Below are 21,377 nucleotides of genomic sequence, written 5' to 3'. Positions count from 1 at the left end.
AATAAGACGCATGGTATTTTGGGAGGAACACTAAATCAGGACCCTCAAAAATTGCTTGGTCTGCTTATGCCTCATGCCACCACTGGAAACCCGTTAGATTTCATAGCCATCCTGTGCAGTAAGGGACATTCTCGAACCCTGACCGCAGCAGGTGTACGAGATAGAATGGTTCGAACACCAGCAGCACTGGCCCATACTAGGGCTCCCACCATGGTCTGGAGGACAGGGCAATGGAAACAGGAATGAGGAAAGCAGAATTCTTATTCCCATCTGTGACACTGACCCGCTGGGTCACCTTGGGCAAGTCACTTTGTCTGTTACTGCTTCTGCGTGTTATCATAAGCGCTTAGAGTGGGGACTGTCTTATCTGTCTGCGCAGCGCCTGGCCCAATGGGGCCCCGATCTCAGCCCAGGCCTCTAGGCACCACTGCAACATAAGCAACAACAGCAGTTACCAATGGGGGAGGGAGGGCGGTGTGATTGCAACGGCGGGAAAGGCACAAACAGGGCTGAGAAGTCTCTGCTCATTCCTCCGCCCTCCTCGTTTACAAGAAAAGGGTGGTGAGCTCCATTCATAGAGAGATCACAACTGGAACACGACTCATTACAGTAACCAGGAGCTAGTAAGTCACACTTCTCTGGTGGTTAGCTCTCTTGTTTTGCTATGACTTGCCAACTTTGATCAAAAACCAGAGCAATTAGAAGTCACTTTTGTACAATTGGCTTAAATTAACTCAACACCTTCTGGCAATACAAAGGATCTTATAGTAAGAAGTTGCTCAGTGAGGGACTAAGGGTGGGGGGGAAATCTATTGCCTTCTAATAAAGCTAAAGGAGAGGTGTACTGTATTCTCTGGGGGTGGGGAAGTATTTTGGGGTGCCTACATCAAGTGATCTCTTGTACAGGTTTCTATTATATTCCCATGAAATTGTACCCTGTGCAAAATGAATGTCTAACCATGCTTATGAAAGCGGGCAAGGGGGCTTGGGAAGCCAGTGTGAAAATTTGATCTTGTGGATTGAACAAATGTACCCAGTGAAAAACTGCTTTCCAAAGAGGTCCCCACCTATGCAATGGGTAAAGTCACACACACACAGTTTTCATCCGTGGCTGAGGGGCAGCAGGTGAAGGGGGTGTTGCCCTGGGCTGCCTGCTGTTTGACCTCCATGGATCATTTTCTTAATGGAGAAGGATGTAGCGTCAAAATAATTATTTTAAAGTAAGGGGTTCCCTCCTGAACTCCCAGCCAGAACAGATCCATTTAATGGATCTCGAAAGCCACATCAGAAGGTAAAGGAGAAGTGGCCTTGAATTAAAGGAGAGTCAGAGGCAAGGGCCTGGTGATATCTGTGGAAGCCAATTAAAACCACACCCTAATCAAGGTAGTGTTGTCTAGTGGATAGGGATTCAAGAGATTACCCGCTGACCTACTGTGTGACTTTGGGTAAGCCACTTCCCCTCTCACCCCTTAGCTGTCAGTCTCTGAAGCGCTTACAGTCTAAAGGAACATATCTTATGACGTGTCTGTACAGCACTTGACACACCGGGGCCTGGATCATGGGCATTGCTGGACTCATTTTAAGAATAGTCTCAGAAGTCCAATGTGCTAGAAGCAAGCATGTGGGCACTTCAACTGCTAACCCCACTGACTTCCCACGAGAGCAGGTGCTCAAAAAGAAAAAAAAAAAAAAAAAAAAAAAGAAAAGGTGTCAGTTGAATTCAGCTAAAAATAAGCCATAGCAGGCAGTTAGGGTTTTGCAAGTTGATGGACAGCTCTGTTGTGTCACGCTGCCTAGCCACATAGCACATGCACAGATACGGCAGCGTAACGACCTGGAGTGGACAACTGGTTTCAGTTTACCTCGAATCCATTTAAGGAACAAGCCGAAGATCAACAACTCTGGAGGTGGGGGTGTTCTTGCAAGTACACTGCGTGGTTTAAAAATTAAGTCAGGTGAGGGGAAAACACAAAAACAAAAAACAAAAAAAAAAAAATCAGAAAAGCCAGAACAGGGGTGTAGGGGGGAAATCTGCCCTGATCTCCCTCTTGTGGAGCAGACACCCTGCATTGGGCCATGGGAAAATGGGCCGGCTGTCTGGTTTTAAAGAGATGCTGCAGATCCTCCTTTAGCACAGACAGGTTGCTTTGCATTTTTGTTTTTAAAAGTATGTTTTTGCCCACTGTGTCCGCTCCCCTCCCCTTTCGGTCTTCCCACACATTAAAGCAAGAGAAGCCATTTCCTCCCTCCCAGAATTTGTTTGTTGCTATGGCATGGTTGAGCAAGCTGCAGGAGAGAACAGAGAACTCCATCGATAACCCGCATTGATAAGTGTTAGAAAGTGGCTTTTGGTCTTGCCTGTACCGATGTCACCCACCTGACGTGTCCAAAAACTTGAGAGTCAGGCCCTGCAACAAATCATGGGATTTACCCTTACATAAGCATTGGAGCCTTCTGATTTTTTTTTTTTTAAAAGCCTTTAGAGTTCATGTATTTAATCTTGTTGGTGCAACCATGAGGGCTAGAAACATAATTAAAAAAAGAAATCTGAGATTCGCACATAATCTTGGAGCTGAAGCGCTAAGAAAAAGAGCAAGCCTCACGAACACCCTCACAACAAACAAGGGAGCGTGGTGTTTGCCCTGTGTCTATTGTCATCATTGGCACCCGTGCAGAATACTACCATCCCGATGGTGTCAGAAATCGGCCACCTCCACATCAGCTACAGGAGGCAGTGTAGTACCCCAGGGATCTCCAAAAAAATACAATTAGAACAATTAAAGCCATTTGTATTGCCGTGGTGCCTCAAGGCACAGTCATGGACCAGAAACCATGGAACGAATGGAAATGCAGAATGAAAGATGGCCCCAGGCCACAGGGCCTACTTAAACTGTAACCCCACTGTCTTGAATGGATATTATCCCCATTTCACAAATACAAAAACTGAGGCCCAGAGAGAAGTAAATTCCCTAGGATCACACAGCAAATGACTAGCAGTGACTCTTAGAACCCTGCCCTAGCCAGTAAACTGCATTCCCTTTCATTCCAAGTTCTGAGGGTGCATGTTATTTATTTATTCATTCATTAGATACACACACAATTACAAAATGTTGGAAAGTATCCTTTTGAATGCTAAAGTTTTGTTGTTGTTGTTGAAGATACAAGGAGAAATAAATATCTGCCAGAACATATTTTAAACAAGCTGCTAACAACATTAGCTTGTAATTAAAATCATTTGAGTTCAGGGGAAAATGCACCTGCTCAGCTTTCGGTGAAAGAAAAATTGCTACAGGCTGTAAGAACAGCCAAACCACAGAAATTAGGAATATGAAAAGAAGATGCTGGTACAACCTTAAATATAAACTATTTCCACTAGATCACAGCAACTTTTTAAGTAGCACCTTTTGTCCCCCAGGGCCCCAAGCCACTTTACAAGCTAAAATACAGAAGGTATCATTACGTCCATCAGTGTAGGGTGGCCACCTCTGGAGCAGCTCAAAGCAGCTGTTCTAACTGCACACAGTAACTCTAAGCTACAGTCGAAGACAGGAAAAGAAGAAAAAACACCGTGGTCATTTGAATTGATGGAGCCTCCAGGTCAGTAAGTTATTTATATTACAGTAACAAAACCAAGGGCCTTCATAGGGAATCAGGGCCCTGTTGCGACAGGCACTGCCAAAGCAAGCAAACAAATCATACAGAATGTGCCTGTCGATAAATTCCATTTAATATTCCCACCAGCTGCCCTGATTAGAAGTCTGTGGTCTCATTAACAGGACGGACTAATATTAGCCACAAAGCAGCACAGTAACAACTCTGCCATCCTGACACATAATCGCTTCCCTGCGTCAGGCCTCTGCCTCTCAAGGAGCAACCTCCAGGAAAGGTTTTGAGTTTGCAGAGGACAAGTTGAGACCCAGCACAGCACTGAGATGCGGTGGGGGGCAACCACAAAGCTGGGGAGCAAAGGATTTTGCAGTTGCGGGGCGGAACGTGTGTTGAAAGTGAGCCTTGCTTATCCCATGCTCAGCTCCAGACAGCGCGGCTTGTTCTTCAGTTTCGTGAACACTAAATTCTCCCTTTTCTTTTTGAATTGCGATATTGACCCCCATGTTTTAATAAGATGGATCTTCGTGAGGCAAAGTGACAGGCAAGGCAGGCTAACACTGCAGACGCCAGAGACTGCAGAAACCTGGGTCCTATTCCTAGATCTGCCACAGACCTGCTGCCTGACCTCAGACAAGTCTCAGCTTCCCCTCCAATACTGACTTGTCCATTTAAATTAAAGCTCTTCAGGGCAGGGATGGGTCCTCATTACACACACACACTCACACACTCCTAGCACAATAGGTTTCTAGGTGCTACTCTAGTAACTAACTTACAGTAATAAGTCATTTAGATTCTAGCAAGCTCAGGATTTTTTCTTTTTTGACAGACACCTGGCCTAAATAGAGATTGAGGGGATGGGGAAAACAGTTGTTACATGACAGGGTTAAATACACTCCCTTACCACCCCCATTTTCATACAAGTCAAGTTGTCCCAAGCTTTTATATTGTGGAAGGTAGGTGGAAATCAGACTTCAGTCACCCCGCTTGAAAAACCCATGCACCAATTTACACAACTGGAAATGGTGTGGAAGCAGAATAGAGACACAGACACACATATATCCAGCAATCAGAGAAGGGGCTTACATTTTAAAAGCCAGGAGTAACAAAGGTTAAGTTCAGACATAGCAAGAAACAAGACAAACAAAAGGCTGATCTAAAAATCCACAGAGTTTTGTAAACCAAAAAGAAAAAAAATCTAAGGGCTTCCTTAGAGAATTTCTAGCAGCAGCATTCGTATCCACCCCCACCCCCCCGGGCCCTTTTCTCCCACCCAAATGTAGATCTGTATTTGCAAGTCAGCCCTGTAGAATCAATAGACCCTGATCCCCAGCCATGTAAGCAACCTGGGTGGGAAAATAATCACACAATCGACGTGGTCCGTTTTACCGGGTTCTTTCTTTAAGCTGCTAAATAAGGAGGGTTCCTCTCATACGCAGGGACAGGGAGGATAGGAAAAAAAAATAAATCAGCCCAAGCCAAACTCCGGATTTGAATGGGGAATAGCCTGTGTGTGCCTGGAACTATCCAGGGCCTTTCCAGCTGCTGGGGAAGCCGAGGGGGGGAGGGTGTTTGAAGTGCTTTGCCATGCACGGAAAAGGTCAGTGTCCAACTCTTGCTGCTGCGAGAAAAAAAAAATGGAGCCTTTTGCAAAGGCAGAGACAAGCACTTTACAGATAAAACAGGCGGAGAGTTTGCACGGAACCCTGCCCGGGCGCAGAGCCCCTCTCCCCCGGGGAAAGGCTCCACTGCTTCCAACGGCGTTAAACGAGCTTCCAGGGTGGGGGGAGAAGCCCCTTCCACCCCACCCCCCCCGCAAAAAGGGGGGCCGATCTGCTATTTGCCAAGAGGATTTCCTCCCAGACACTAAAACAATTGATCTTTGAATTCCAACCCTCCCCCCAAACCGGCTAGATTTCTTTGGAAGTTATACATAATTTAAAGGGGGCAAAAAAGGGGTGGGGGGGTTGTCGGGTGCTCATGAAGGCTTGATATGGGGGAAGTCGATAAAAGTTGCAACCACTCTCAGTTGCAGGAAAGCCCCCCCCGGCGCCCCCATTCATCCTGCAACTTTGTTTAGCGGGGACCCCACTGCACCCTCCCTTTTTATAATGCAAAAATAAAGGCCATCGCAAACCTTGGCCTCTTCCCAGCGATTGAGATTTCAGCCAGCGGGACGGCCCAGGGCTTTGACCCCACTTTAAAGGGGAGAAGGAAGGAGCTTTGCTTACCCAGGGCAGCCTCCCTTCTGGGGAGCTTCATCGCAGCCCGCGAGTCCCCCGGCAGCTGGTCCGCCTCGCTGCACAGTGACTTGGCCACTCCGGGTTTCTTTTTCTTTTTTCGGTATCTCTCTTTTAATTGTGTTTGTTTTAATGCACCCCTATCTGGCCTGATTGGTAAATTTCTCATTGCAGGCAATGCAAGCCCCCTTCCCCTCCCCCTGCTGCCTAAGGCGTGCTCATGGCTGGCTGTAGACAAATCATTGGGTGACAAATAGCAATCAGATGCAAATTCCTAACCTCTGAATCAGAGACCTGCCATAGGAGTGGGCTGCCCAGCTAGGGACCATCTCCCATTTCCCCAGCTGCTCCCGAAGAGGCGCAGATTATTGGAGATTAAAAATCCCAGAAGCCTCTTTTGATCTTCATGGCCATCCCATTACCTGGGTTTATTTATTACCTTTGCAGGCACGATCCTTGTTGCAAGTGGCTGGTGTAATTTTGGTGCAAACTGTAGATTTTCTTTTTTAACGACATACTTGCAAAATTTCAAATTAAAGGCTTGATCGTATAACCACACACTCAAGCCCCTTTAAAGCTGATGCAGAGGGGAGCTGTGTCCACAAATACCAATTATTTGCCTAAACGTTTGCAGAATTAGGATTTTAAAGCGTTGAAACCCATGCAGAGCTCCACTGACTTCAGTGCAGGTCTGTGCCTCAGTTCCCCCATCTGGAAAATGGGGGGAAGATACAAAGTGCTTTGAGATCTGCCGCTGAGAGTCTTCTTTTGAGTTGTCTTATTATAATTTTGAAGTTTCCCATCAAGATTATACCCCAAAGCATCAGAAATCATCCCCTAGACTCCTGACTCTGCCTTTGTTTAGAAAATAAATACCTGTTTTTATTCTGGCCGATGGGGTTGGATTTGCTGTCCACAGGCACAAACCTATATAGACGTGGCTCCTTTAAATTTAAAAAAAAAAAGTCTGAGGCGTAACTGCCTTTAGGTTGATGGTGTTGCACTTTAGGAAGCGTCTCAAAAGAGCCCGGAAGGTAGAATTTAAAGGGACACGGTCCATTTGATTTTTTGTTTTTGCAAATACTCAAAGCACGTGTGTAATAACTTTACTGGCAGGAGTAGTTCTATGCACTGCAGTGGGGACTACTCAAATTACCCACCTGTGCTTAAATCAGCCCCTAACTCTTTTTTTTTTTTTAATCTAGCTCTGGACTGACCGTTCTCTAAATAACATGTCCTGGATTTTATTTTACTTTTTACTTTTTGTCACGTTTTCAGCATCCTTGAAGATATTCAGAAGGATGTTTCAGTAAAGGAAAAACTGAATAAATCTTAACATTGACAGGAGGTCAGACCAAATCATCATCACGTTTCTCTTGCTCTCCTGTACAATTCCTGCATCAAGCTTGTAATTTCTGTTTGAGCTCCAGCCTCTCTTTGATTTGGTCTTTGCGTCTGCAAATGTTCCCACACAGCTGAATTGTTTCTACAGGGCTAACAGGAGTAGAGACTACTCTGGCAAGTCAAATCAACAGTTGTGACTAGAAAACACTCAGGGAGCAGAGGGGAGGGCATAAAAATATGTCATTTTTGTAAGAAAATAACAATGCACGGCACTTTTCCTTTGTGGATCTCAAAGCACTTTACAAAGATCGGTCTGGCTGTCTTTATTTCACAGGGAGGGAAACTGAGGCATGGAAAGCTTACAGTCAAAAGTTCACAGGTGTGCCCACTGATTTGGGGTGTCTAACTTCAGACATAACAGACTATGTTACTCTGGTACCCCTAGTTTTCAGAAGTGCTGAGAACTCACTACTCTAGTTGAATTCAGTGTGAATGATAGGGGCTCAGCACGAGTGAGAATCAGGCACAAAGATTCTGCTGTGGGGCCCCCTCAAGAACTGGCTCACTCAACATTTCTGCCTTGTGTTCGCTAGGAAGAGAAGTGTGTTTTTAACAAATAGGCTGATACATGGTAAAATCCTATTGTGGACAAGGCAGCTGTAATTTTAACACGTGTTCGCTGGTCAGATACCTTGACCCCAACACGTATTAACCAGCCAGCTCTCGGGGTTCCTGAGAGTTGACATCACTGGTTTAAGCATATTCATTCAAGAGAAACTTTCACAGCAGCACTGTTGCATTTTGTACAGCTCCATGCACATTGCTGGCAGTAAATAAATAGTTAATCCTACTTATTTCCCAGCTGCAACCTCAATCGCTAGAAGATCACGGTGTCCTCAGGCTCTGTATTATTGTTTGGATTCCCCTGAGGATATTATCCTTGCAACTATTTAATTTCTTGCAGGAAATTAGTTTATTTCAAACAATCAAGTCGATACGAAGTATCAGAGGGGTAGCCGTGTTAGTCTGGATCTGTCAAAAGCGCCAAAGAGTCCTGTGGCACCTTATAGATGAACAGATGTATTGGAGCATGAGCTTTCGGGGTTGAATACCCACTTTGTCAGACGCATGTGGTGGAAATTTCCAGAGGGAGGTATAAATATGCAGGCAAGAATCAGTTTAGAGATAACGAGGTTAGTTCAATCAGGAGGATGAGGCCCTTTTCTAGCAGTTGAGATGTGAACACCAAGGGAGGAGAGCAGCAAAGAATACCAGGGGACTTGAAGTTTATTTTGATAAACACACGTTATTTCCTGCTATAAAATTGCAACACAGCGGTTTAATATTAGGTCAAAAAGGCTATGACGGTCAACCCAGAAAGGTTCAAATAGATGCATTTGTTAGGGACACAAGTCTCTGTTAACACAACCTGGTGGTTGCAATTTTAATTACACAAAAAGTCAAGAAATTCAAAGTTATAGTGTACAGCTACCTTGACTGGCAAACACACACATCTGAAGAAGTGAGGTTTTTTACCCACGAAAGCTTAGGCCCAAATAAATCTGTTAGTCTTTAAGGTGCCACCAGACTCCTTGTTGTTTTTGTGGATACAGACTAACACGGCTACCCCCTGATAGTATGCTTCACTTGACATTTATTGTGTGTGTAAAGTTAAGCGCCCTCCATTGTCACAGGGCATATACAAATGAGTCAGCATGGTCTTATGGGTAGCGCTAGGGAATGAGAGTCAGGACTCCTGCCTTCTTCAGAGCATTGGACTGGGACTCAGGATACCTGCATGCAGTCTAGGTTGTGCCACTTACCTGCTGGGCAGGTCACGTTCCTGCTCTGTGCCTCAGTTTCCCCATCTGACCTGTCAAGCGCTTTGAGATCTACAGGGGAAGAGTGCTATAGAAGAATTAGGGATTATTGATTTATGCTATGGCTTGTAATGTTAATGTTAGTACAGTCTGTGCGTGTCTCAGTTACAGCTGCAATGAGAATGCTAGGTCTTTCTCAATCAGAATGGTGCATTAAGAACAATTATTTAACCTTACATTTTGTTTCATTGTTGACAATAAAAACAAACTGACCAGTGCACTGGTAAGGAAAAGTACATTACCTAATCTAGAAAAGAATCCAGCATGTCTTAATAATTAGCACTTAATATCCCCAAAGCTCCCTAAAACCCCAATCAGTCCTCACAGATACATTGCAGTACAGTCAAGTATTATCACACACCCATTTTACAGGTGAACAAATTGAGACACACAGCGGGTATGGCCAAAAGTTCCAAAATTGGATACTAATTATAGGCACCCAACCTAAGACATGCTAGGCCTGATTTCAAGAGGTGCAGGGCACCCAAAACACCCCTCAAAATCAGTCCCAGGGTGGGTCAAGTTGGGGACCCCAACCTAGGGACCCCTTTTGTAAAGTTGGGCCTAAGTGACTTGCAAAGCTGCAGACGGAAGGAGAAGCAGAGCTAGGAATCGAATGCAGCAGTTCCTGGCTCCCAGTCCCATGTTCTGACTGCACTGCCTCCCCTGCAAGCTTTCATGCCAGGCCTTGCTGCATCGCTGATGATGCAGGACACACGATGCACAAAACCAGAGGCAGTGGGGGCCCAACAGAGAGACTGAAAGACCTTCTGGTCCCCATTGTAGGGGATTCAAGTTGCAGCAGGAGGCTAGAGCGGAGAAATGATGGGCTGGGTGCTGGGAGATCCTGTGGATGAAGATCCAGGTGCAGCTAATCATCTGCACAGCTGCTGTTTAGGATAACCTGCCCTCCATATGCACTGAAACTGGGAGAGGACAAAGCACCCTCGGCATTTGCACTGAAATTTCCTAGTTCAGAACTTTATTACGAGCTTTCAGAGTTCACCCTGTAGTCCTTTTAGGATCTTCAAGAGGGCATGGTGAGAAGATGGAACATTTCCTGTGATGCAGTGGGTTACTCACACCCGATGATCCTATGAACCGTCACCTGAATCCTCAATGTGAGCTGAGATGCAGCTAACTGCTCTAAGCTGCTCTCGGTTACCAGCTGCATCAGAAGATGGGGGAAGGATCTTGTTATGCCTTTGTCTAGATCCAAGGGCTGAAAGCTGAAGTTGGTCAGAAAACATTGGTCCACCAAGTCTGGAATTCTCTTTGCCAGTGGCCAATATCTAATGTTGTAGAGAGGGATATACGTGCCGTGACCTGGACAATTGCGCAATGCTGGACGTGGATGGGGCAAATTCCTTCCTGACCCCTGTAGGCAAACTGCTTATGTCCTGAAGCATGACATTTGATGATTACCCTTATCATAGCATGCATGAGGTGTGATTTTGGATCACTACATCACACACTCTTTCCTTCAGGTTACAGCTGTGGTGAGCAACGCAAGGATGGATGACACAAAATAAAACAAAATCCTGATTTTCAAGTAAGGTTAACTTTGTAAGGCAGAAAAATATCACAATTTTGTCTCATTTCCTTGTGCTTTCCTGCCTGTCTGTATCCCTCTGTTGTCTCATGTCTTATAGTTAGATGTAAGCTCCTTGGGGCAGTGCCTAGCGCAACGGGGTCTTGGTCCTTGACTAGGACTCCTAGGCGCTATGGTAATACAAAGAAATAACGATGCAGAGAACGTTGTGTAGTGGCTAAAGATGAGGAGGAGGAGTCAGGACGCCTTGGTTCAATTCTCAGATATGGGAGGGAGTATGGTCTAGTAGTTAAAGCTGGAGGGAGTGCGCAGGACAGGAGTTGGGAATCAGGACTTCTAGAACCAAATTAATTCTTGGTATACCCACCACGATCTGATTTTCTTGTCCTTGTCACATGACATTGGGCAAGTCAACTGATCTCTCTGGCCTAGATCCTCCAAGGTATTTAGGCGCCTAACTTCCACATCCGGGGCTCAGCATTTCTGGGGATAACACCCTATACAAGGGCCTGCATGAGAAGGTAAACAAAGCACTATTCTGCAAATCACTCTGAGCTCCTCAGATGAACAATGCCACAGAATGCAAGTGGCTATTGGCAAATGTTTCACCTTCTACCCCCAGCAACTGGATTAGCAGGGCGGTTGAGAAACGACACCATCGGGCCCAGCAGGGGCAGATCCCTGGTGCAGTTACTGGCTTTTTCTTCACCAGGAAAAAAACGGTATTTCCCCATGTGTCTGCTACCACAAATCCTATTCTATCTCTACACTCCAAAACCAGGTGTGCCTTTTTAGCGAGATAGTACTGATCGCATTAGAAACATGGCTGCATAGTTTTCACCTCGATATAGTCGGTCCAAATCAACCCCAGGTGTGAGACAGATGGACCTTGACTAGCTACATCGAGGTAAAAACTACCTGTGCCTCGTCTCCACTAGGATTTTACAGAGAGAGAATTAGCTAGATGTAAAATCCCACCTATTTTTGCAGTGAAGAAACAGTGTGGACAAGCCAACAGCAGTTTTAACACGTTAGCAGCTCAATATAAACACCGGGCTAGTGTTTAACTGCTAATACATATCAATGCTTCAACTGCCTTGTCCTCACTGGGATTTTACCGTGGTACTGTAGTTTCCATGTATTAGCTCCCATGTGGTTTAACCCCCACCCCACCCCCATGCCTTTGTTCCTAACGTGAGTGCATCTCATGTTGGACAGAGCAAACCTTTCCAATATGGAATGTGACTCCCTGGAAACATCTTATCTCTGTGCGGTGGGATGAGCCTCTCCCCAAATGCAGCATCCTCCTGATGCTAGATCAGAACTCGCATGGAGGAAAAAAATAAAAGAACATAAAACCAAACAAAGGCATGCTGAGCAGGGGGACAGAACAGAGCAATGCGTTTAAAAATCAGGATCTCTCTGGCTGGGTCATCACTCGGCTTGTCTAGCTGAGAAAGCCAGCGGGACCTGGATTTGGTAGGCTGTTATTGAGAAAGGGCCGGATCAGCATTTTAAAATAACCTGTTTCAATATTACATTATTGTCCTTTATTATTTGTACTGCTGGAGCGCCCTGCAGCCCCGGTCGTGCACCGTGTCCCCGTTGTGTCAGGCGCTGTACAGATACAGAACAAACTGTTCTACTGTAGAGGCCTCAGCTGAGATCAGGTCCCCCATTGTGATAGAGAGAAAGTAGGAAGCGGTCCCTGCCTAGAGAATGATTTGGATGGGAACATGTCTGGAAATTACTTATTGGTGTCAGGAGGGTTTCTTAATACAATATTAATACCCCCATTGTAGTCTGATGAATAGGATATTGGTATGGCAGTCAGGAGACGTGGCTTCTACTCTCAGCTCGGCCGTCAGCATAGGCTTCCCTTCCCTGCGTCTCGGTTTCCCCAATTGGAGCTCATGATACTTACCTTGGTAAAGTGCTGTGGGATCTAGGGATGAAATTTACTTGACATTGGGGTTTTTCCATAGTAACTGTTGTATTTGGAAGTACCTCCTCTAATTTATCACCTCAACTACACAACCCTTATCTCTGCTGGCTGGACAGAACCGCTGGATTCAGAAGGGGGGCGGAGCCCTGCTTGCTTTCCTCATGGGAGCAGGCGCGTTGAAGTCAATCCATCTGTTTGTGTTGCTCCCTACCCCCGCCTTAACCTGGTGCCTTCAGGTTTGGAACTTGAGGTCTTTCCCTGTGCGAAGCACACCAGGCAGTGAGACGTCCTGGGTCTTATTCTCCATCGGACTGCGTCTCAGGCGGCAAAGTGAGTGCAAACACCAAGGGGACCAGAATGGTGCAGAAGCTAAATGGGGGTCCATTGCTCCAACCTGGGTGCTGCTGTCAAGGCAATCTCCATTTCTGGATCCTGTTGAGTTAGGCACCTAGAGGCCAAATGGCCACTGCTCTCTAAATGAGCCTCTCTTGGCTGCTGGCCTGTCGAGGGGAACTGAACTGCACCAGCCCCAGATGGGCAGGCAGGTTAAAGGCCCTCAGGAGCCAGTGTAAGGAAAATCACCTGCATTCGAAGGAAGAAAAAGTCTCACTTTGGGGACGCTCCCTAACGCACATCAAGGCTTGTAGTAAACAAACCAGAGTGGCTGTAACTATATCCTGCCTGTTGGGCGGAATAGTAGCCCTTAGGGCCTCTCTGGGAGGGTAGAATTACAAGCAAGGCTAATGAGGGGAGTGGCTACTGGAAAGGACTTCTGGGCAAATAAAGAAGCAGGAGGAACCAGGGTTGCTTTGGTTGTCAGCTCCCATATTCATGATAATATGGGTTGTGCCCAAAGCATATGCCTTGCAGAAGGGGGTTGACAGGGCAAAAGTGATTTCACGTCAAAACCAACCTCTCCTCCCCAGCATGAGGTCGGAGCTTGGGCAAATCATAGAAGAAGCTGCTCTCGGGTTCTTCAAATCCCACTGGCTAAGGTGGGAAGCGTGTTATGAATCTCACAGTGCGGGCATGGCCCCCAAAGGATCCTGGATACAAGAACAGGATTCACTTGGGAGCAGGGGTGGCTGCTGCGTTCCAATAGCCTGCACAGGCCAGCAACATAGTAAAAACGTTTGTTTGGATCAGATGTTCCAGAGCGCTCAGTGGCTCCCAATTCTGGGTGCAGAGCGCTTGGGAAAACCCACCTTTCCAAGGCTTTCCTGTATCTATGAAGGAGCCTTTCAAAGGTAAAAGCAAGCTGCATTCACGTGGGGACGGACCTGACAGGGCTGGTCTGGGTATATTTAATCCTGCTTCAGCCTCATAGTTCCCTACGCCTAGGGGCCTCTAACTAACCCAGATCTGACCTTCCACTGCGGCCTGCTCTGGTCCGCAGCCTGAGACTGCCCACACCCCCGGTGCACAGGAGCAGCTGCAGGCACCTTCCATCCTCTGAGAAAAGGGTCCTTAGGAGTCCTGGGTTCAGACTGACTCACCATGATACCTGGAGAAACTTACTTCCGCCTCTCCGTGCCTCAGTTTCCCCCTCTTTAAAACAGAGAATAATAATGCTTCTGACGGTTTTATCACACGACGGCTCAAAAGTACTAGATGGAATAGACCCTAAACTCATTGGGATCAGTGGCAAAGCTCCCCCTGACCTTAATGGGGCCTGTGATTGCAAATTAATGTATTATTATTTCAGCAATAGCTTGTCTTCCATGTGCCTGGCTTTCGTTCTGGTGGGGCCATTTCGCCATCTAGTGGTGTGAGAAGCAATGACCACAGAGGCCTGTTGGAGGCAGGTGAGTTGTGCATGTATCTCACAGAACTGGGATGCTGAATGGCAGGGTCAGTCCTGAAACACCAGGCAGCAGGGAGCTCAGATGTCTTTGCTAGGTGGAGGCACAGCATGAGACTCGGCAAGGAGGCCAAACATCTTCCAAGAAATACGTTTCTAATTATCTTGTTATTTTTCTTGCAAAAATCACACATTGGAAGAGCAGGTTGAAGTAAAGGGAGATGATGGTTTGTGGTCTTGCCAAAGCAAAGGTTTTCCCCCCTCTCTAAACAGTAATGTTATAGATTTTTAAGCTGCAGGGGAGGAGCTTTTTAATGGCTGGAGCAGGGGATGGGGAGTCAGGATTCCTGGGTTCTGTTCTGGGGGGGAGAGTAGAGTCTAGTGGTTGGAGCAGAGGACTAGGCATCAAGACTACGACTGGATTCTATGCCCACTCTAGTAGGGACTATTGGGAGTCACTGGCTGGATACAAACCCTTCAATGCCACGCCGTGCCAAAGCTGTGGGATGAATCAGAAACTCCCTTGCCCCCAGTCCTTCTTTGCTCTGAGTGGCTCTCTCATCCCAGCCCTCGCTGGTCCTAGCTGGAAAGCCAACGTAACGTTTGCCTCATTTGTCTTCACACAAAAGCCAGAGCAGGTATGGACATTTCAGTTCATTCATCCGTTCATTTCCCTCCCCCACCTCTTATTCCCCTTCTGCCTGGGACACTCAGAGACCCTCCCTCCAGCCTGAGAACACCACACACCAAAACCGATTGACACATTGGGTGTGAGGGGAACGAAGACAGAGCAGGTGAAGTTTCAAAGTGGCTTTGCCTTGCAGGTTAGATATTCAGAAAGGGAGACTCCCGCCCCCTCCGTCCCCAGATGCTGTCACCGCTGGACTCACTTGTTCCATTGTCAAGGCGTCCGGGTGCAGGGTAGAATTTACCGGATTCACTATTGCTAGCAAGACTTTGTCTGTTCGGTACTGTCCAGGTAGGTGCCCATAAAAACCAACACTAGTCGCTGGCTATCGAGGAGACCCCACAATCCCCTCTCTAGGATGATCAGCTACTTCACCCAGCAGGATGTACTTGCAAATGCACTGGGTCTGAACATTTCAGCATCAGGGGATCAAAGATAAGGTTTCTTTTCCCCTGTACCTCCCCCTAGGTTACAACCTCCCTTCCCCCTTACATGCATCTGAGGAAGTGGGTATTCACCCACGAAAGCTCATGCTCCAAAACGTCTGTAAGTCTATAAGGTGCCACAGGATTCTTTGCTGCTTTTACAGATCCAGACTAACACGGCTACCCCTCTGATACCCTTCCGACAATGAAATCTTCCCTCTCCAGGGCTGGTGGTCTCCCAGTACCAGCTCCCTTTACTCTGTTCTTGTTTCTCAACTCAGAGGTTATCAGACCTCTCCCACCCTGGGGCTGACTGAGGAGTTCAGGATTCGTGGCCTCCTTAGCTCTTGGTCTCTCTACATGAGGCTTCCAGCGAGGGGCCTAGTTTAGCGCTGCAATTTCTGGGCACTGGGAGTTTCAAAAGAGCAGGGGATCTGAGGGGCCCTGGCAGAGCCAGGGGGAACGGGTTGCTCAGCTCTTTCCCAAGACTCCTCCCCACCCTCATTCAGAGCGGCTCTGTGACCGTCCCCACTTACTTCGTGCAGTTTTTTGGATCGTCCGACTTGTTTTGGATGGGTTTTATGGCAAATCACCACCACTAGAGGGCTACCAACACCTGCCATAGCCTGCTACAGTCCAGTGCAGCTGGTGCATACAGGACACTGGCTGCAGGAACTGGACCCCATGGCTCCAAATTCAAAATCCATTGGGGAGCAGGACCAAACCTGGGGTCTGCTTGCAAACCGATGGGAACTCCAGCCTTCCAGACGCATCATGCCCAGCCAGCCTGCTTCTACCCTGGGCACGAGGGGAGTTCAAGCTCCACAGCCTGGGGGAGCCCTTTGCCTCTCTCAAATTGTTGCCCTGAAGCAGGACAGTTGCAATGGGGGTTTGGCGGGCAGGCCTGCTGATGGGCGTGGTAGTGGCAGTGTCTGGGAGCCCTGGACCCTTTTGAATTGCCCAGGCAGGCCTCAGGGCCCTCTCTGCAGAAGTGGTGGGCTGGGGAAGTCAGTGGCTGCCCTGCTCTGCCCTTGCAAGGAAAAGCCTCCTCTCCACCGCGGGCACCAGCGCCAGGCAGGTAGGGCTGGGTGCAGCCCCGGCGGATGGGACCGCACTGTGCTTCCAAGCTTCAGGTGTTCTGCCCCCTAGGACTGTGCTGGGAGAGGGGATCCCTGCTCTGCGCTGGCTGGGCAGGCGGGTGAGTGCAGCCGGGGGGCAGGGTCTCTAGGGGGGCGCTGGGCAGTGGGAGCGGTTTGTGTGTGTGGAGTGCTGTGTGGTTGTAGTGGTGGGGCTGTGGGGAAGGGCATTGGGCAGTGCAGGGTGGGGGAGATCTGTGTGTGTTGGGGCACTGGGCAGTTGTGGGAGTGCTGGACAGGGATGGTGGTGTGCAGAGTGCTGGGCAGTTGTGGTGGGGCTGTAGGCGGGTGCTCGGCATAGCGGGTCCAGGGGATGCTGGGCATAGGATGTTGGGTGGGCCATGTGGCACAGCATGGGCCCACCCCAGAGAGGAAGGGGCACACTGGCAGCACAGGGCTGGGCAGGCCAGTCAGTGTCTGGCGGCTGCCGGTTTCTAAACAGTGCCCTCACACTGGGCTGGGCAGAGTGGGGCTGCCCCCTCCATGCCATGCCCCAATGCCCCTGGCTGGCCCCTTGCTCCAGGTACTGACCTCCCCGCACCATGCTCCATTGTCCCCATGGGGGCCTACAAATAAGTTTGGTGCTGGTCTGACAAAAGGTTAATCGGGCCCTTGCAGCAGTGAAGGCAGCCGGGCAGGCACATCCCTTTCTAGGGAGCCCATTGACCGTTCTGCCCTGGCCCTGGGGCCTGCAATTGCTGTCTGCAGGCCTGTTGGCTGGGTCTCACGTACACTAGCTCACACAGGCCACCAAACAACTGTAGCTACAGGGCTGTCAGTGCCCTGCTGGCTTCTGGTTCCCAGCCCCAGGAGCAAAACCAACCTGCCTGGACTCCAAAGGCTTCTGACCATCTCAGCCTGCATCTCTCCAAAGCGCCCTGCTCAATGGGACCATGCACGGGGGCTGCTTGAACTGCCAGGGGATTAATAAATGCACAGGCCAGCAGGGCTCTTGGGATCTTCGATGCTGATCTCCTGCCTAACCTGGGCCAGAGCACCTCGACCAGCACTTCCTGCATCCAGCCCAATCACCTGGGGTCTAACTAGGGTGTATATTTTTATCTCCAACCTTGACTGAAAGATTCCCAGTGACAGAGAATTCACCCCATCCGTTGGCCATCTGCTCCAGCGGCTGATCACCCTCCCTGTGACAAACCTGTGCCTTGCCAGTCTGAACTCAGCTGACTTCATCTTCCAGCTCCCTTGTCCTACACCAGGGGCTCTCCACCTTTCCAGACAACTGTCCCCCTTTCAGGAGTCTCATCTGTCTTGCCTACCCCCAAGTGTCACCTCACTTTAGAGGTGCTTGCTTATAAAATCAGACACAAAAGCGTCACAGCCCCACTAGCACTGAACCATGGCTGACTCTCTCATTTCTACCATATAATGACAAAATACATCCGTTGGGATATAAATACAGTACTTACATTTCAGTGTACAGGATGCAGAGCAGTATAATGAAGTCACTGTGTGTATGAAATTTTAGTTTTTCCTGACTTTGCCAGTGCCTTTTATGTAGCTTGTTGTAAAACTAGGCTCCTATCTAGATGAGTGGATGTATCCCGCAGGGGTACGCATACCCCTGGTTGAGAATCACTGTCCTATAACAGAGAGGGTGTGGGATAGGGTTGCCAAGCCGCCAGGATTATCCTGGAGTTAAAGATTACGCTTTAATTAAAGACAATGTCATGTGATGAAACCTCCAGGAATTCAGCCAACCAAAGATGGCAACCTTAGTGTCAGGAGCTGTGCGAGGTTTAGGGACAATGCGGGGCAGAGCAGGGCTCTGAGGAGTACCAAAGGGGGGAGCGTAAAGCTGCTGAACTGTCTCCCCAGCCCACACCCAAAGTCACTTAGGGCACAGTTGATTTACAAGGCAGCTATTCCCCTGACCTGGCTGTAGGGCCCTTTGCATCTCTCTTCCCCCAACTACAGACACTCATTTCCTTCCCATAGCTCCCCCTCTAACAAAGCCTTTTATAGCAATCACTGGCCCCTTCCCAGCTGGGTCTGATAATCTAACAGGGCTGGCCCCTGGCCCCTGGCCCTTAAAGGGGCAGAGGTCCCAGTTACCGGGAGCCATGAACAAACCCCACCGCCCAGGGAGCCATGTGGGGTTTAGTCCTTTCCCGCCGGGGCCAAAACCCGACCACGCAGAGGGGCTGCACGCACCTGCCCCCAGAGGGAGGAGAGAAGATGCCACCTGCCACCTCCACAGCCACGGGGCGGACGAAGAGACGATGAGACACCACCGAATAGTGCCCGCCTGTTGCTGGGCAACCCAACACCCACAATTCTTTCTCCTAGGCAACCCAGCACCCACGATACTTTGCTGCCCACCTGCCCCCGGCAGCAGAGGAGGAGTAACTCTAGGGGTACCAGCCAGAGACCCAGCTAGCGGCCAGTGGTGCCCAGCAAGGATGCTGAGCCAATGGACCGGTCTCAGATGGGTGGAGTGTAGGAGTGTCTTGCACCTTCCCCTCCCACCCCAGTTCGAGCCCTGCCTTGGAGCAGAGAAGGTCTGGGTTTCCGCAGGACCCCGACTGTGGCTCTGCCAGAGAGGGGGCCCTGCCTGCGATGTGCCATCAAACCAAGCAGGGGGATTTCAGCTCCCCTCCAACAGAGTCTGGTCACAAGTGAGATGAGTTTTCTGCTCTCAGTCTGGCACTAATGAACTCCATGAAAGTACCAAGGGACTAATCTGTTATAAGCACAGGAGGCATTGGGCTCTGGGACTCCTGGAACAGATGGAGACAGACTCCATGTGCGAGGCTAACAAAAGATTTGACTTTATTCTATTCATAAATAAACAGCGATTTTTTTTCTCCCCCACGCTCACAAGAGCAGGAACTGGAGCGAAGCCACCACGAGCCAAAAGCAGTGGGTGGCGTTTGTACATAGCTGTCTCCGCAAAGAGCCCTGTTTGTATAGAAACTCCTGGAGCTGCACCATGCCAAAACCTCCTGGCCTTGGGAATCTGATTCACCTCTTTTTGTACCATGAGTGATGCCTTGAGCAGAGCCCACTTCCCCCGCAGGGAGCTTGGGTTAACCAACTGCTTTCCTTGGCCTTCCACAGTCACAGGCGTCATGAGCTGGGATAGGCTCAGATTTCCCCCCACCACCCCACCATGGTATACAATCTTCTCCCCTGCAGATGGAGAGAGCACAGCATGTTCTCCAGAGGCTGGTGGCAAACATGAGCTGCTAGCCCCTGTTCAGACATTCTCCCTCAGCAGGCTCAGCTGGTCCTAGCCAGGATTGATGGGTCAGTTACGCTCCAGGCAGACTCTCAGAGCCTTTATAAGGACAGGAACAGCCAGGCTGGATCAATCCCAGGGGTCCGCTGAATAGCCCATCTCTGAGAGTGGCCAGTACCAGCTGCTTCAGAGGAAGGTTGAAGAGGTCCCACAGGGAGAACCTGGCCCAGTGGTTAGGGCACTAGACGTGATCCTGGCAAGCCGTGTGTCTTTGCTCTTCTACTGGCTCCCTGTGTGCCACTTAACTTCTCTGTGCCTGAGTTCCCACTCTGTAAAAACTTCCCATAATTTCCTGCATGACTGGGAGATGGGAGGCTAAGAGTGTGAGGAGGCCAGATGTCGTGGTGATGGGAGCCACATCATTACTTAAGTTAGATCTGACCCCAGGAAAAGTTTATACCCAATCCCTCCATTAAGTGAGTCCTTAATGATGGTTCCCAGTTTTCACTGGCATGGCTGGGAGGATTTGAACGGAGATGGTTGGGTTTTCATTGACCCTAGATGAGTGCCTCTGAAAACCAGCCCAGTCTAGTGTTTATATGACAGAAGCAATTCCCTGGATTTGAGATATGAACCTTTCCCCCCAGCCGGGTCTAATACAGTGAGAGAATTACACAACAAGTCCATTAGCAGGACGTACAATGGGCTGAGCTACTGGATGGTCTTGCTGGACCCCACTTAGATGGGAGACTTATGAAGTAACATCCAAGGTGGTGCTAGTGATCCAGAAGGAGGCACACTCCTCCACCGAGTGAGCTTGGTGCTGTTGGAGAGAGAGTGACATCTTTATTCCTGGGGGAATTCTGCACCACTGCACATGCGCAGAATTAATGTCTCCTGCAGATTTATTATCTTCCCTGCAGAAAAATGACTTTCTGACAGGGAAGCTGCAAGAGCAGTCACGTAACATTCCCTAGCTGCACAGGTACATCCTTTCAGGCACCTGGAGCAGCCGGCGGAGACGTAAATCACTGCATGACTGGGGACACCCCCACCAGTGGCTCCTATCCTGAGCCAGGATCAGCTGCTAGTCCCAGCTGGACTGGAGGCAGGAGAGGACGGGACTTTCTCTTCCACCGGCAAGGAGTGGCTAGGGCTGTGACAGACCCACCCCCAGAAACCTCCCCCAGCTGCAGGGAGAGGGGTCACTGTATGGGGAGCTGCTCCCTCATCTGCCCACCCCCACGCATCCGGACCTCCAATACCCAGATACCCCTGCCAAGCCTAACCCCATACACCCAGAACACCCCTAGCTCTCCAGACCCAAACCCCACCCCACTGAACCTCAACACCTGCATCTGGAACCTCCTGCACCCAGACTCCCTGCCTCTGGACCCCCACCCCTGCACTCAGACCACCCCCACTGAGCTCCCTGCACTCAAATCCCCACCCTGACAAGCCCCACCGCCTGCACCCCCCTGAGCCTTCACATCCAGATCCCCATGCAACTGACCTCCAACTAGCTGCATGCAGACCCCCAGCCCACCAAGGCCCCATCCTG

The 21,377-nt window shown here is 49.2% G+C and overlaps 1 protein-coding gene and 1 long non-coding RNA gene across 4 annotated transcripts in view; one reads left to right on the top strand and one right to left on the bottom strand.

Moving 5' to 3' along the window:
* The window catches only part of ARID3A (AT-rich interaction domain 3A), a 93,650-nt gene extending 86,869 nt beyond the window's left edge, over nucleotides 1–6,781 (bottom strand). The window contains exon 1 of one of the 3 annotated variants that reach the window (XM_050933902.1): nucleotides 6,723–6,781. The gene's annotated coding sequence lies outside the window, so the exon portion shown is untranslated. The other 2 variants (XM_050933900.1, XM_050933901.1) reach the window with 2 other exon arrangements.
* On the top strand, nucleotides 544–14,366 carry LOC127040156 (uncharacterized). Its single transcript, XR_007771378.1, has 4 exons — nucleotides 544–623; nucleotides 3,416–3,597; nucleotides 10,558–10,622; nucleotides 14,273–14,366. It is a non-coding gene; the product is annotated as an uncharacterized LOC127040156 (long non-coding RNA).
* The last annotated feature ends 7,011 nt before the right edge of the window (nucleotides 14,367–21,377 follow it).

The sequence above is a fragment of the Gopherus flavomarginatus genome, chromosome 24, assembly GCF_025201925.1.
Source record: "Gopherus flavomarginatus isolate rGopFla2 chromosome 24, rGopFla2.mat.asm, whole genome shotgun sequence".
NCBI lineage: Eukaryota > Metazoa > Chordata > Testudines > Testudinidae > Gopherus > Gopherus flavomarginatus.
Note: the sequence above shows the minus strand (reverse complement) of the source record. Positions and strands in the feature narration are given on the sequence as shown.